At 39.5% G+C, this 17,247-nt stretch overlaps 1 long non-coding RNA gene across 2 annotated transcripts in view; it reads left to right on the top strand.

Annotated features, from left to right (window-relative positions):
- The first annotated feature begins 2,721 nt into the window (after positions 1 to 2,721).
- Positions 2,722 to 17,247, top strand: part of LOC141512660 (uncharacterized) — a 31,690-nt gene continuing 17,164 nt past the window's right edge. For both annotated transcript variants that reach the window (XR_012475568.1, XR_012475561.1), the window contains exons 1-2: positions 2,722 to 4,161; positions 6,237 to 6,362. This is a non-coding gene — a long non-coding RNA (uncharacterized LOC141512660). The remainder of the gene's footprint in view (positions 4,162 to 6,236; positions 6,363 to 17,247) is intronic.

Here is a 17,247-nt window from a genome sequence, read left to right as displayed (position 1 = left end):
CTTAGAGGTTCAATGACTTGGCCAGAGTAACAACTATTGAGTGTCTAAGGTTAGATAACGAACTCAGGTTCCAATCTTCATCCACTGTGTTGTCCACCTGGCTCCTTAAGTCTACTAGATGGTCAGATCAAATATGAATAGATGTCCAAAGTTGAGGTTGCTTTTCCTGAATTTCTTAACTTCCTAACATCTCCAGTCTGGTCCATGTAAAATGTTTAGTTCAGGGCCAGTCACAAAGGATGTGATGAAACCAGTGAGGTTATGGTTATTTATCCCATAGTACATCACAGTAAATAGCTCAAGAATATGTAATTCTTTTTGCATGGATAATCCATTTACCAATGTATATTCTAAATCCCCTATGTTTTCATCACTGGAAAAATGAAATTTCTGCCAGCCTTCAGTGGATAAAACTCTGAGGAATGCCTTCCATGGAGGATGACTTAGGGCAATGTTTCCAAGTCTTTCCTGCTTGGAGGGCCTACAGGAGACTGAACTCTGTTGGGACTCCAAAGGAGAATTAGAAATAAGAGCAGACTTCTAGCGTCTTTCAACATTGGGAAATCCCATTTGGGGACCTCATAGCCATCCCATTGAAAAATGCAGGGCCAGTAGCTTTGGACCTGTTTTACAAATAAGGAAATTGAAATTCAGAGAGTGGGGTTTGCAAATGGTCACCAAGCTGACATTCAAAATATTTATATAATATGTAATCTATACATACATGTGTGTATTCAAATGTATGTGTATATTGGATGAGTATATATATATATATGTATATGTGTGTGTATGTGTGTGTGTGTGTATGAGTAAATGAAACACTATTATATATCCCTACACAGTTGTATATGAAAAGAACAATTTTACACAAATATTCCTATTTGTTTCTAATGGTAGCCAAATCTAGGACAGAGTAGGGGGAGTTTAAAGAAAATTATGTTGTAATTTTGTTGTAATTTTGCTGTAATTTGAAAGGAATAACTTGTAAAAATTGGATTTGCTGGTTGGGTGCATACTCATCTTTTTTAGTATACTGGGTTATGGAAATCTTGCTTTTATTACATAAATGAAAACAACATTTTTGTCTCTCTTTGGAATCCCTTTTTTTCTCTACCACATGCCCCCTTTGAGTTATAACATCAAAGACAGAGCATTTGCCTGGGCCTGTTGGCCTACTTTCAACATTCCCCTTGTCTTTGACTTCCCCACCAAATAGACCCAGGCCTGGACTTGATCTCTGTGAAAAAGGTTAAAAACTTGTAATCCCTTTCTTGACATTATCCCAAATGGTTTCCTGCTGTATCCCTCTTGCTTGACCTCTGCACTTCATATACTTCATCCAAACGAAATCACTATATAGGAATATTAAGCATCCCTTGGGGAAATCAGAACTGTTATTAATAAAGTAATTTGGCAATTTTCTCCAGCTTGATATTTCCAGTGAGGCTATTTGGCCCATGGATGGGAAACAGCATGGTTTCCCCAGGAGATGGCACTGTGCTTTCAATTTGTGACGTTGTTAAAAAATACATTACTAAAATTTAGCTTTTATTTTTCCTTTCCTAAAGCAGTATTTATGAAGCATTAATCATTTCACAAAAGCTAATAAAATGCCCAGGAAATGAATCCCAATGTTATTTAAATTATAGCTGTTTAGTGGTAAACAGAGCCAAAAGAGAGGCTGGTTCTTGGAGGGCTCTCAGAGCTTGGCCAGGTCCAGTGGCTCCCACCTCCGACCCAAGAAAAGGTGGGTAGGGCAAGCCAAGAGACGCTAGACTATCTCCTTCCCTAGTGAAGAGTCTAGATTGCCATCATTTCCCCCAAGGAGGATGACAGCTGACAGTCCTGCCAACAGGACCTCTGAGGCCCCTCCCAACTCTGAACTTGGGAAATGTTTTAGGGGTTGGACAACACCTCTAGGAAAGTTAACCAGCGTCCACATGTTGTCTGGTGTGAATTTGAAAAAAACGAAGCAAGGCTGTTGCATCCCATGTGTAGTCTAATAGTGTTGAGGAAGAACTATTGGGGAAATATTTGTAATACTAAGGAATTTTTATGTGGTCTTGTCTGGTGACATAGCTTGCTGGTGTATACCTAACCCTAGTCATATCCAGCTGTATATCTGACCCCAGTCCCATCCAGGTATATACCTAACACTAGTCACCTCCAAATATATGCCTGACTTAAGTCCCATGCAGGTACATGCTTTACTCACATCCAGGTATATTCCCAACACTAGCCACATTCAGGCACATACCTAAAGCTAGTCACATCCAGTCTGTGCCTGCTTAGATCTCTACTGACAGGTTCCTACCTTGCACCTGTTTTCTTTGCCTCCCCCCACCCCATCTCTACTATTCATGGCACTTACTGCTACTGTTGCCCCTTCTTCATTTTACCATCTTCTTAAAGACTCATATTTACCCTTCTGCTTTTCCTAAAGAACTTTGTAGATTAACATATGTTTTTGCAGTAACTCGTGAATTAAAATGTATGGCTTTTTCTCACCCTACTGAGTCAGAGAGGCTTGTGACTTCTTCACTGATAAGTGAACCTACATTGATGTTTGTGAGCCCCCTACACCCAACCAGTAAGTGCCTGGGACTGGATTTGAACTCAGTCCCTACTGACACTGCTTCGCCCCTCACTGCCCCAGTGAACGCTTAAGAAATACTCATTGACTAAGATTTGTATTTTTTTTTCCGTTTTAATGGCAGATCACATTGATCTACTGGCTTAAGGCTGTTTCCTGCCAACGCTGACTCCAATATCAAATGTGCAGTAAGACAAACCCTCGAGAGGAAAGTCACCCACCAGTGAGCAGAGCCGATGTGTTTGTCCTGGAAGATGTCTGCTCCATGGGAATTCGAGAGGGCCTGAGCGAGGTGGAAGGTCCTGGTGACCAAATCAATAGTCCTGCTTTGCGTGGCCAGAGGAGACATATCAGGTTCCAGGGGAAGCAACAGAGCTGTGGCCACAGTGAACCAAAGTCAGGGAGCTCATTCCAGATGATGGGAGGACGCCCTCCCGTTCAGCAGCAAGGGGGAGGGCAGGTGGTCCTGCAGATGACGGTCGTATAGTAAGCTGGCTTGCAGCACGACACTTGACAGGACACACAGAGGAAGGGCTTGTAGCAGACACATACACCACAGGGGGAGGACTCACAGCAAGGGCTGCAGGGACCAGCCTGGCAGCAGGTGGGTGGGCAGGGGCTGCCTCCACAGCATGGGTGGTGGTTCACTAGGGCCACACAAGAGGTGGGGTGGCAGCAAGGACAAACGCAAGAGAGAGGGTTGCAGCAGACGGGGATGGAGCAGATAGGCGGGCAGCCGGTGGGGCAGTTGGTGAGACACATGGCGTTGAGGTGAGTTGGCTTTTCAGGAAAGGAGAAGATGGAGGGGTTCAAACAACTCTTCCACGTTGAAGGTGGCTTCTAAACTGTTCTACTGAGCTTCACAGCCACACACACTGACTTTTCTTCCATCTTCTCGGTTGTACCATAACCCTCCCCGCTGACCGTCTTATTCTGATGGATAACTTCCTGGGACATCTGACTCAGATAATTGAAGCTAGTGCCTCCATGTATCAGCCTTTGTTTAGGCCATCACCAGAAGGCACAGCACCGAGTGCTCATGTCTCCATGTTCCTGCCATTTTCCTTTAGGTCCTAAAACATTTTGATTCTTCGGTTGTGCGGCTGCTGCTTTGTACTGCCTGGTGATGTCAAGTGAGGTCACAAGGGTGATGCGGAGAGATGTCACAAAGACAAGAGAGATGGAAAAGTCGGAGTCTGTAGTCAGGGAGTGGACTGGGATCCTCAAGGCCCCTAATGGCCACATAACTGAAACCCCAGGCATCCTTCATAACAAATCTATTTGGATTTCCCAAATGGCTATAGAAAAATGCCTTTTCAAGGTCTGACTCAGTAGGGCAGAGAGCAGAGGGCACCCCTGCTTCTGACCAGCTGATCCCCAAAGAAGCATTTGGTTTTGTAAAGCAGGGCTCCCCCCTAGGCTGAAGCCACTGTCAATGACCGGGCCTGGGAGAAGCCAGGGTGTATGGAGCGGTGCTGGAGCCCAGCCCCAGAGCAGTGCGGAGCTCAAGTGGAAGACAGCCACCCTCAAGAAGGAAGGAGGAGTGATGCCGGGAGTAATGTAGCCGGGTAAGGTGTCAGGTCAGGGGCTAGCATAAAAGAATTCATTTAAAAAATCTGACTCTGCCCCAGAAGAAGTTGGGGGGACTTTTAAAAAGGTTTATTTAAGATTTATTTATTTATTAAAAAGTCTATTTAAGAATTACTGTGGTAAGTAGAAGCCAAAGGAGAGCAGGGATAGAGGGAGTAAAGGAAGTTGAGAGCAAGCCGTTGACAATCAGACCAAGAGGGGTGTTGGGGGGGAAGGGGAAAGAAAGAGGAACAGTTGCCAGTTGGCAACCCCAGGAACTGGCAAGAACAGTCTTGTTGCCTAACTTTGAAGGATTTACTAACATCAGTCCTGATTGCAATATTCACAGTGCTCTTTGAAATGCCTCAGAGACATGGAAGGACCTAATTATTCCCTTTCTAATGAAAATGTTTCAAGCACTTTAGGACAGCTGTCACCTCTTCCCTCCCTCTCCCCTCACTAGCACCAGATCCTTCTATGAAAAGATCTCAAGGCCCTTCATTAACTTGGTGACCCACTCTTGGTGACTATCCTTTAAAGTATCTGTCACCTAGATCTGATTGCAATCCTCTCAATGGGCTCTGAGGAGGAAGAAAGCAGCAAGATGATTCAAAGCCCTATTCTGAGATCCTTTTTTGTGTCTGCTTCTAGGGCTCCACCACTGCTGCTATGGCCCCTCTCAGACCTTTCCTCTTTTCCCAAATGATCACCAGATACACATATTGATCAGGGACTTTTCCACTTGCAAGGGCTACACTTTCATGATCACCTGAAATTATTTTCCCAAGTGCAGGGAGGTTAGTCCTTAGGTGATTTGAATCTAATCCATAAGAACAAGGCACCACACAGAATCAAGAGGCCCGACCAGGTTTAAGTATCAGTTCCACTGCTAGCTCTTGGTGTGACTTCAGTCCCTTCCTCTTTCTCCACCTCCATTTTCTCACCTGGAAAATCTAGAGAGTATCTGTGGTTTGGTCATCTTAGAGCTGTTGCAAGACTCAAATTAATTTTTTTTAAAAATGTTTATTTATTTTAGAAATAAGCACATGTTTTATTACTTGGAGTGTGGGGGGGAATTCAGAATATATGAGTAACAACTAACTCATATCCCTACAAAATTTCAGGAAAAAACATTGAGATTATCTTTGATCATAATAGGAAAAGAAATGCAGAAAGCTTTAGCAAACAATATTATACAGCAGAACATCTCTTTCTAATCACCTGACTAGAAGGTCCATGTTGTTGGACAACCTATTTTTCAATTTTTTTCCAATTAATGATCATCTAATATCCTCTGTCCTTTCCAACCCTCCTTTAAGAAAACTTATAAAGGGTCAAGAAAAAGCTTTTTTTCAATGGAGTGGAAAGGAGGAAAGCAAGGGGGAATGAGTGAGCCTTCATTCTCATCAGAAATGGCTCATACACACTTAATAGGGTGAGGAAATCTATCTTGCCCTAGAGAAAAATGAGAATAAAGGGAGAGGATAAGGGGGAATGGGGGGAGGGAAAGGGGGAATAGGTGATAGAAGAGAGGGAAGCAAAGAAAAACTAGAAGAAAACTTTTGAAACAAATACATACACTGAAATAAAATATATTAGCAATTTCTGAAAATATCCATCTCACTCAGCACATCTAGTTCATCAACTCTCTAAGGAGTAGGCAGTATTCTAGTAAATGTAAAATTCAAAACCTTTCAAAAAAGGATAGGTAGATACTACTATTGTATATAATTGGAAAACAAAATGTTAAACAAAAAACATTTAGAGAAAAATAATTTAATGTCTTTATAACTCTGAAATACAATGTTAAAACATGAGAAAGAATGAAGGTCAACTAATTTTACAATTTCCCCCTTCCCTCCCCTCTGAAGGCCATCTGACAGTCTCTACATTGTTTCCATTCTATACATTGATTTAAATTGAATGTGTTATAATAATGCTTGCTGGTTATCTTAGGAAGATATTCCTTATGGTTTTAAGAAAGAAACAGAATTTTTTAATAGAAATGAGCTATATTTTAAACCAAGGTTTTTTCTACATCCATTGAAATGATTTTTGTTCTTTTTGTTATTAGAGTAAACATAAGAATAAACATAAATCCCCCTCCCCTCCCTAAGAAGATGAGAAACCTCAAGAATAGAGAGGGAAAAAATGTACTTCAGTCCGTCCGTGTTCAGATTCCAATGGCTCTGTCTCTGGGGTGAGTTGTATTCTTTATCGTAAGTCCACCAGAGAAGGTGTTTTAATTTTTCCCACAGTTGCTACTACTAGCTGTACCTCCACTCTATTCCTCCCCACTCTTATTTATTCTATTCTCTTTCTCCTTTCATCCTGGCCCTGTCCAAAAGTGTGCTGTATCTTATTACCCTCTCCCTTGCTCTTCCTTCTCTTCTATCATCTTTCCCCCTTCCCTCCCCACATTCCCCTTTATCCCATCCCTTTCTTCTCATTTTTCTCTAGGGCAAGTTAGATTTCCTCACTCTATTAAGTGTGTATGAGCCATTTATGATGAGATTGAAGGCTCACTCATTCCCCCTCACCTTCCTGTTTCACTCTATTGGAAAAGCTTTTTCTTTTCTCTTATATGAAATTTCTTAGCTTCTTCTTCATCTCCTTTCCCTTCATCTCAGTACTTTCCCTTATTACCCATTGATTCCATCTTCTTACTATAATATTATATTATATTCTTCTCCTTCCTGTGCCCTGTCTGTATATGTTCCTTCTAACAGCTCTTATAAATGAGAAAGTTCATATGAGTTATCAGTATCTTCTTGCCATGCGGGAATACAAATAGTTTGATATCATTAAGTTCCTCATAGTTAGTCCTTCTCATCCACCCCCTCTATGATTCACCAGAGTCCTGTACTTGGAGATCAAATATTCTGTTCACCTCTGGTTGCTTCAGTCCCCTGTTTCATTGAAAGTCCATCTTTTCCCCTGAAAGAGGGCATTCAGTTTTGCTGGGTAGTTGATTTCTCAGTTGTAAACCAAGATCTTTTACCTTCTGGAATATCATATTCCAATCCCTATGAACCCTTAATGTAGATGCTGCCAGATCCTGTGTAATCCTGACAGTGGAGCCTCAGTAGTTGAATTGCTTGTTTCTGGCAGCTTTTAGAATTTTATCTTTGATTTGGGAGTTTTGGAATTTAGCTATAATATTCCTGGAAGTTTTTCTTTTGGGATCTCTTTCAGGAGGTCACCAGTGAATTCTCTCAATTTCTATTTTACCCTCTGCTTCTAGCATCTCAGGGTAATTTTGCTGTATCATTTCTTGAAAATGAAGCCTAAGCTCTTCTCCTGATTGTGGCTTCAGATAGTCTAATAACTTTTGAATTATTTCTTCTGGATCTGTTTTCAAGATCAGTTGTTTTTCCAATGAGATATTTCAAATTTTCTTCTAATTTTTGGCTTTTTTGGAAGAGTTTTATTTCTTCCTGATTTCTCACAAAGTCATCAGCTACCTTTTGTTCCATTCTGCATTTGAAGGAGTTATTTTCTTCAGAGATCTTTTTTATCTCCTTTTCCAGCTGGCCAATTCTGCTTTTTAAGGCATTCTTCTTCTCATTTGCCATTTGTTTTGCTTTTGCCATTAGGTCTAAACTGGTTTTTAACATATTGTTTTCTTCAGTATTTTTTTGTATATCTTTCACCAACTGTTGATTTGGATTTCATGATTTTTCTGCATCTCTCTCATTTCTCCTCCCAATTTTCCTTCCTTCTCTCTTAATTGCTTTTCAAAGTCTTTTTTGAGCTCATCCATAGTCTGAGCCCATTTTCTATTTCTCTTAGAGGTTTTGGATATGGAAACTTCGATTTTGTGGTCATCTGAGTAGGTGTTTTGATCTTCCATGGGACTAAATTAATTCTCTATGGTCAGATTCTTCTTTTTCTGTTGTTTACTCATTTCCTCAGCCGAAGACAGCACTTCCAAGGCTTTGCTTTTTTGGGGGGGAGGAGACACCCCACTGGGACCTTTATTCCTCCAAGGTCTTATGCTCTCTGGCCTGTGCTTTGATATGTATTTGGCCCCCTAACTTCCCTCTGCCCTGGAGCTATAAGGAGGATCCCGCTGTCTTAGTATGGAAGCCCAAACTGCAGCCTGGATCTGAGTGTAGGTTAGCAGCAGAGTCCTACCCCGATGGACAGCAAAAAATTCTCTGCAGTCTTCCCTGACCCCTTACCATCTCTGGAGGTGCAGGCTGCTTTCTCCAGATTCTTGCTGTAGATTCTACAGCTTGTGCTTCTCACTCCACACTCATTCTGGTGTAGCAGAATTCTCTCAAAGCCCCTTCAAGCTGTTGCCAGTGATCTGTGGGCTGGGCATGAATTTTTTCCAACCCCTAGTCCTGGTGAAACACACCTTTCCCATGGAACTTCTAAGTTATCTTGGACTGGGAAAATGTATCACTTAGTCGTTCTGGGGGTTCTGCCCCTCTAAATTTTGGCTAGAGTCATAATTATTTTTTGGCTTTTGGAGTTTGGGGGGTAAGGAGTTCCCAGGAAATGCTGGGACTTTGCACTTTGCCATCTTGGCTCTGCTCCCCTCTAAATCAAGACTCAAGTTATTCAAGGAGCTTTGCAAACCTTTTAATATTAAAAAATTAAATATGATAATACATGTGAATAACTGGAAGTTACTTTGATGCTGACTCTCAGCAGGGAGGTGGCCTTGGGTCAGAGGACATTAAGCTCTGGCAGATGACACCAGACTGGCTAAGCTTCAGGAACAGATCATGGGATGGAGTGAAGTGTAGCCAGGTTTTCTCATAACAAGTTAGCCTCTGAATGATGCTTAGTGCTCCACCACACAGTGAATTCAACTGTCCAAATAATCCTAAACCCCTTCCTATTCCTATAATGATGGTGGCATCTGAATGAATGAGTGAATGAATGAATGAATGAATGATTACTATTTCATAGGTACTGCATATGCAAACACAAAGCAAGACAGTTGGTACCCTCACGATGTTTAGATTCTCTTAGGAGAAAGAAACATATATCATATATATATATATATAAATATTGTCCTAGATCGAGATCTATTATCTATATGTCTAGCTTTAGACAGATATATAGATGATTGATTGATAATGTTTACCCTTCATTCTTGAAAAAGAACATATCTCCAGGGAGATGATGCCATGAAGCATAAGTGAATTGGATTTGAGTGAGAAGAAGGTGTGCTCAGTCACCAGCCTCACCTTCTCCTCTGGAGCCATGTGGGTCCAGTGAATAGATATAGATCAGGACTGTTGGAATGAGAAGCAATAAGGGTTAAGTGATTTGCCCAAAGTCACACAGCTAAGAAGTGTGGCTCTCCTGGTAAGAGAGTAGTTGGGAACCTTCAATTAGCAATTCTAAGAAAAGTGAGTTGTCATTCAGGTGTGGCTAATCACACCCCTCTCTGATAATTAAGAAATGTTAATTCTTCTTGGGGACTCATTTGTCTCTTGTAATCTTTGTTAAGGGATCAATACTTTTGTCTTACTGTTGTTCCCTAGGAGAACAAATCTCTAGCTGCTCAGACAAAAATGATGATAGGCAAGTATGGAGAAGATGCTTGGGGAAGAGCACCTAGTTAAAGGGCTTGGGCTTTACAAGCAGATGCCCCAACTAACTTGGGGGGAAAACTGCCTTCCTGCATTTCCCTTAAGAAGAGAGAAGTGTGACTTGACAAAAATGGGGCAGTAATACAGAACCAGGTCAATTATGGAATAGAATCAATTATTAAATGATACAGAAGAATTTAAATTTCCTTCAGTGTCCCTCACTCCAAAGTCATTCATCTATTTATTATATCACACTTCCATCCTGGTTAACAAGATAATTGCTTAGTGGTTTAGGTAGCAGATATCAGGGGCTCCACCCCATAATTTATCATCACCCTAGCACCCCTCCTATGGAGTGGCCAGCAAGTGTGTTAGGCTTCAGGGTATCCATCCACATGAATTTATCTTTTTTGTTTTGTTTTGGTTTTTTTGCAAGGCAATAGGGTTAAGTGGCTTGCCCATGGCCTCAAAGCTAAGTAATTATTAAGTGCCTGAGGTCTGATTTGAACTCAGGTACTCCTGTCTCCAGGGCTGGTGCTCTGTCCACTGAACCACCTAGCTGCCCCACACCTGAATTTATCTTAAAAATGATTTGGGCAGGGGGCACTGAGTTCAAATCCAACATCAGACACTTAATAATTACCTAGCTGTGTGACCTTGGGCAAGCCATTTAACCCTACTGCCTTGCAAAAAAACATTTAAAAAATAATTTTGGTACCTTTTATCCCTCCCTTTCTCCTGAATAAGTCATGGTTTTGGAGCATTCCACTGAGGGTAAAAAATATGAATTGTTACAACCATTCCAAACATCTGAATTTAATAGAATGAGACACTGAGATCCAGGTCAGGAGAAACAACCATATTGTCTCCATTCTATGAGCACAAAAGTTTAAAAATGTTAAATATCAATTGAATTCATTCATTAAATTTTAATTGGACTAAGGTTTAATTCCTTTTACTTTTGAATAGCATTAAATGTAGATTTCCATTGGTGGCTTCCTTCTGGGAGAGTCCATTTTAGGGTCCTTCTGAGATTAGCTACCCTTCATTCATATCTATGTTCTGTTTTTGACTCTTTAGACTTTAATACCTGTGACTTACCTCCTGAGCTGTCTGGTCCTTTTAAGCTCCATTTTACCTGTTGAGTTGACTTCCCTCATTAGAATCTACAGGGATTCTAATCCCCTTGAGGGGGGGGGGGGCTGTTTTTTTCTTTTACTGTCTTTGTATCCCTAACCCTTAGTATGATGTCTGGCACCTATTAAGTATTCAAATAAGTATTAGTTGCCTAGTTTTCTGTCTGTTTTGTAGTATTGATCTGTTTTTCTTTTCTTTGTTTGTAGGGCAATGGGGTTAAGGTCAAACAGTTAGTATCAAGTGTCTGAGGTCAGATTTGAACTCAGGTCCTCCTGACTCCAGGACTGGTACTCTATCTACTACACCACCTCGTTTTGTAGTATTGTTGTGGTTTATCCTTCAATCCTGAAGACCAGATGATGCTATGGCAGGCACATGATTAGATTTGAGTGAGGGGGAGGACAGGATGCTGTGCCAAGTCACCAGCCTCACTTTCTCTTCTAGAGTCATGTGGGTCTGGTAGATAGATCTGGATCAGGACAATGGGAAATGGTCCTGGATATGACGTAGTCAGGGTGAAGTGACTTGCCCAAGATCACACAGCTAGTACATGACAAATGTCTGAGGTCAGATTCAAGCTAAGGTTCTCCTGACTCCAGGGGAGATTCCCTCACACTACAGTACCTAAGTGCTCATAGCAATCCAGTGAGGGAAGCATTGATGATGTTAATAAGACTCTAGTATCAAAAGAAAATGGGGCTCAGGTAGAGATCTCCCCCAGCTCACAGTAAATGAAACAGTAAATGAACAAGAATATGTTACCCCAGATATCAAGACTCCAAGACCATCCCTCTTTCTGTGAAGAGCTAATAATAAAGTGAACATCACCTAGGGAGGGAAAATACTGAAGCAGAGTCAAGGAATTCTTCAAACTGGATAATCAGTTTCTGGATAATTGAGAATTTTCTGTCATTTCAATAAATCCTTGACAACATAATGCTTCAACTAAATTAATCCAATTTTCACAATTCATTTTCAGTTTCAATTTTACTTGTCTCATCTATGCAAGACACCTTTAATTTGAGAAAAAAATTAAAATGAAAACATAACAGCTTTTACATAATTTTAGTTTCTAAACTTTCATGTCAAACATTTAATATTGTCACAGAATTAGAGAATCAGAGAATTTCAGATTTAAAGGGGTCCAGTGGGGTCAGGTAATCCAAAGACTATCTGAACAAGTATTCCTTTATTATAACATATTTAAGAAGTGGTTCTTTGGGTCCTTTGTTGAAGACTTAAAATGAAGGAAAACTCCCTTGAATTCAATTTGAATTAAAATCTTTGAAGACATTCAGCCTCTTCTTAGGACTAGGACTGGACTTGGGATTTATTTGGCAGAAGTCACTCACGTATGATGAGTCTTTATCAAAGAAGGTTGTCACCTCTGAAACTATAGTTATATACCTGAGGGCGATGCTTTAGAAAGCAAGGTTGGTCAGATAGTATAGGATCATTTATGTTCCTTCCTTTCTGGAGGGTAGGAGCATTCTATTCTTGAAAAGCTTCTTAAGACTTTTCTGTGTCTTTGCAGGAGTGAGGAGGAGATCTCATTTTTCATTTCCTTGTTTTACAAGAGGAGAGGGGCTTGTGTAGCTTAATAATACTATGAGATATGCTCTATAGATCAGAGTAGAGAATTCTGGACAGGTCAGAGTAGAGGAAATAGAGAATTACTCCAGTATAGTTTCCAAGGAACCCCAAAGACCGTAGTAAAATGATAAAAGAGATGAGTTTGGAAGATGATCCCATCAGGTCTAGAGATATCCAATAGGCAACTTGGGAAGAACAGGGGACAAGAAGTAGCTCTAATTCTAATAAAGTTGCTGAGTCTAAAGTTGAAAGGAAAACTTAGTTGAGGTTACTTCTGGGGAGAAAAGCCCAATGCTGTCAAGACCAGTATTGAATAGGAACCTGGAATGTAAGATCTATGAACCAACTGGATATAGTCAAACAGGGGATGGAAAGATTAAACATCAACATCTTGGGTGTCAGAGAGCTGAAACAGATGGGAATGGGTGATTTAATTCAGATAGTGACTATACCTACCATTCTTGAAAAGAATCTCTTAGAAGAAATGGCATAGACCTTATAGTAAATTAAAGTGTAAGAAAAGTGGTACTGTTAAAAATGACCAAATTGATAACTCTTCAAATCCAAGGTAAACTGTTCAACATCATAGTAATACAAGTCTGGACTCTAACCACTGGTAGTGAACAGGCCTAAGTTGATGTGTTCTTTGAAGACTAAACAGCATCTTTAAGAAATAACACAAAAAAAGAGATTGTCACATTCATGATTTGAGATAAGAATACTAAAGTACAAAATTAACGATAATTGTAATAATTTGATCTTGGAATGCAAACTAAAGCAGGCAAGAGACTAATAGAGTTTGGCAAGATAATTCACTGGTCATAACAAACAGTCTTTTCCAACAACCCCCAACTTCATAAGGACACCACCAGATGGTCATTATAGAAATCAGATTGATTACTATATTTTTCAACTAAAGGTGAAGAAGCTTTGTACAGTCAAAAACAAGACCTGGAGCTGCCTATGGATCAGATCTTGAGATTTTTATTGCAAGATTTAGACTTAAATTGAAAAAAGGGAAAATAATCATACCACATAGATGTTTTTGTCCTTTGTTCTTAAAACTGCCGCCGACATCAGAAAGGTGATGTCTTGACTTGCTGATTAATTGGATTTAAGTGAAACAGGGCTGTGCAAAATCACCAACCTCTCTCCTCCAAAGATATCTGAGTCCAGAGGCAAGACAGAACAAGATAATTGGAGAAGGTAGTTTTTCCTAGATCCCAGTTTGTCTGAGGTAACACCCATTCAGTTATTAAGGCTAGGTAGAAATGAGGCAAAATGACCTCTTTAACCTACTCAAAAAATCAATCTGAAAGGGAAGTACCATCAGGATTTCTGTCCAGAACAGAAACATTTACTCTTTATACTCTTGAGTTAACACAACTGAAACAATGACCAAAGGAGAACTGGGCTGACCTCATAGGTGTGATATAAATAACATGCCTTATCCATATGAAGTAGAGGTAATGAATAGATTTAAGCAATTCAATCTGGTAGATAGAGTGCCTAAAGAATTATAGACAGAGGTATGCAATAGTAACAGCAACAAGATCATCAAAACATCCCAAAGAAAAAGAACCAAAAAATGATTATTTCATAAGACTACAAATAACTGAGGAAAGAAAGAAAGGGTACTGGAAAGCAGAAAGGGAGAGTTGTGACTGAATGCAGAATTCCAAAGAATAGCAAGATAAGGTAGAGATGAGAAGAAAACAGAACAAGGAAAAAGATCTCTTCAAGAAAACTAGGGCTATCAAGGGAAAGTTTCAATCAAAAATGGATGTGATAAAAGACAAAAATGTTAGGGGATTTAAAAGAAAAAAGAAGAATTTAAGAAAAGGTGACAAGAATACAGAAAAGAACAATATAATAAATCTTAACAGCACCAGTAAATGGAATGATGCAGTTACTGATCTAGAGCCAGATAGCTTGAATAATGAACTCAAGTGGACCTTAGGAAGCTTGGCTAGTAATAAATAAGGCTAGTGGAAATCACTGAATTCCAATTGAACTGTTTAAGATACTGAAACATGTTGCTATTAAAGTGTTACTTTCAATATATCACCAAATTTGGAAAACACAACAGTGACCCCTGGATTGGAAAAGATCAGTTTACATCCTGGTTCTAAAGGAGGGCAATACCAAGGAATGTTCAAATTAACCAAACAAATATCCTCATTTCATATGCCAGCAAGGTTATGTTTAAGATTCTGCAAGCAAGGCTTCAATAGGTGAACTCAGAATTCAGATTGATTATACTTTGCAACTAAAAGTGAAAAAGCTTTATACAGTCAAAAACAAGACCTGGAGCTGCCTATGGATCAGATCTTGAGATTTTTATTGCAAAACTTAGACTTAAATTGAAGAAAGGGAAAATAATCATACCATATAGGTGTTTTTGTCCTTTGTTCTCAAAACTACCTGAACAGTAGTCTAGTTTTTGAAGAGACAGAGGAACTAGAGACCAAATTGCCAATCTTTGCTGGATTGCAGAGAAAGCAAGGAAATTCAAGAAAATAAATTATTTTATTTCACTGACTATGCTAAAGTCTTTTTTTGTGAATCACAATAAAATGTGACAAGACCTCAAAGAAATGGGAGTGCCAGATTATTTTATTTGACTCCTGAGGAATTTGTATGAGGTCTAAGAAGCAAAAGTTAGAAACAAACAGAAACACTGAATGATTTGAGATTGGAAAAGGAGTCCAATAATTCTATATGTTGTCACCTTATTTATTAAACTTGTATGCAGAGTCCATCATGTGAAATGCCAGGTAGGATGAGTCCAAAGCCAGAATGAAGATTGCTGGGAGAAATATCAACAATGTCAGGTTTGCAGATGATAGCACTCTGATGGCAGAAAGTGAAGAGGAACTAAGAAGCATCTTGAAAGAGGATAAACAAGGAAAGTTTGCAGTTTAATACAAAAAATATTAAGAGCTTGGCCACTGGTCCCATTACTTCCTGACAAATAGAGGGAGAAGAAATTGAAGCAGCATCAGAATTTATATTCTTGGATTCCAAGATCATTGAAGGCAGTGACTGTTTAGTCATGGAATTAAAAAAATAATAAAATGGCTGCTCCTTGGAAGGAAAGATATGACACGCCTGGAGAATATCCTAAAAACAGAGACATCACCTTGCTGACATAGTCTGTAAAGCCAAACCTATGCCTTGTTTTGGTTTGTTTGTTTGTTTCCCAGTGGCAATATATGTGAGGTTTGGACCAGGGAAAGCTCAGCACTATATAATTGACACTTATGAATAGAGGTACAAGGAAAAAAAAAAAGGCTTTTGAGAGTCCTTGGAGAGCAAGGCGGTCAAATCAGTCAATATTTAAATTAATTCAGGCTATTTATTAGAAAGTCAAATCCTGCAGCTGAAGTTTAAATACTTTGACCACTTAAGACAAAACTCACCAGAGAAGACTCTGATGGAACAAACTACAGGCAAAAGGAGAAGGGGATGGCAGAGGATGAGGTGGATAGATGGATCATGGAACCAGAAACCAAAAACTTGGACAGACTTTGAAAAATAATGAAGGATAGAAGGATCTGGTAAAATATGATCCTTGGGGTTGCAAAAGAGTCAAAAACTACTGAACAAAAGAACAATGAATAATTTAGGGTGTGATTTTTTTCTCCAGTTACTGCTTTCCCCCTTCCATTTCTATCTAGAGATTTAATGACCCATATCTTGCTACACCAGTTAGCATGTTTTATTTTGTCTCCACAAATATAATGACCTTTAAGTTAACCTATTTCCTTTATCTGTTATATAGAGTTTATATATCAGAAGAAATATTACGAATCAACAATAGCTCAGAGCTAACATTCACACAAAGGTTCAATTCTCTATCCTAATTAAATTTTGAATATCTTTACCTAACACCACTGACTTCTTTCTGTTTGAATTAAAAAAAAAAAGCTAATAGGAAATCATTAAAACCGGCTATGTTCTGGCTGATCACTGTCTTCCTAAACTATAAAATCCAGAGAAAGACACAATAATCTACACGTAATCTGATCAGGAAAGAGCACAGAAGCCCTCTTTCTATTTCTTTCTCTTTTTCTGTCTGTCTCCTGTCTCTGTCAATCTCTGTGTATTTCTCTGTTTCTGTATCTCTGTCTCTCTATCACTGTCTCTGACTCCCTCTGTCTCTGTCTCTCTGTCTGTCTCTGTCTCTTTGTTTCTGTTTTTTTGGCAAGGCAATGGGGTTAAGTGACTTGCCCAATATCACATAACTAGGGAATCATTGTATGAGGTCACATTTGAACTCAGGTCCTCCTGACTCCAGGGCTCTATCCACTGCACCACCTAGCTGCCCTTCAGCCTGTCTCTATCTCTGTCTCTCTCTTTTTCTCTGCTTCTCTTTCTATTTCTCTCTGACAATGAAGGGAAAGCACCAACTGAATTTGAACTCATTTCTTCCTGACTCTTAAGAACTACCCTCTATGGTCTTATAGAACAGATCAAGATTTTCGAATTTCTGAAGTCCCTTCCAATGATAGAAACACCCTTTGATGTTAAATAACAGTAACTTTACCTACCTTCTGATTTTGAAGTAAAATAGACTATTAGTTGAGACTGGCCCTATACAGACTTACACTGTGCCATATAGCTGTTCCAATCTCTTAATGGAAGTTACAGTTCACTAATGCAGACCATAATTAGACCCCTTTTCTGACTGACTTTTTATACCCTTCACTCATATTGAGACTAGGGCTCACTGAAACTTCTAGAATTTGTCAATTCAAAAAGCTCTTCAACCATATCTTTTCCATCTTGTACTTAAGTGTT

The sequence above is a fragment of the Macrotis lagotis genome, chromosome 1 (genome assembly GCF_037893015.1).
Source record: "Macrotis lagotis isolate mMagLag1 chromosome 1, bilby.v1.9.chrom.fasta, whole genome shotgun sequence".
Taxonomy (NCBI): Eukaryota; Metazoa; Chordata; class Mammalia; order Peramelemorphia; family Peramelidae; genus Macrotis; species Macrotis lagotis.
The sequence above is the reverse complement of the archived record's forward strand: the minus strand, read 5'-3'. Positions and strand labels throughout refer to the sequence as shown.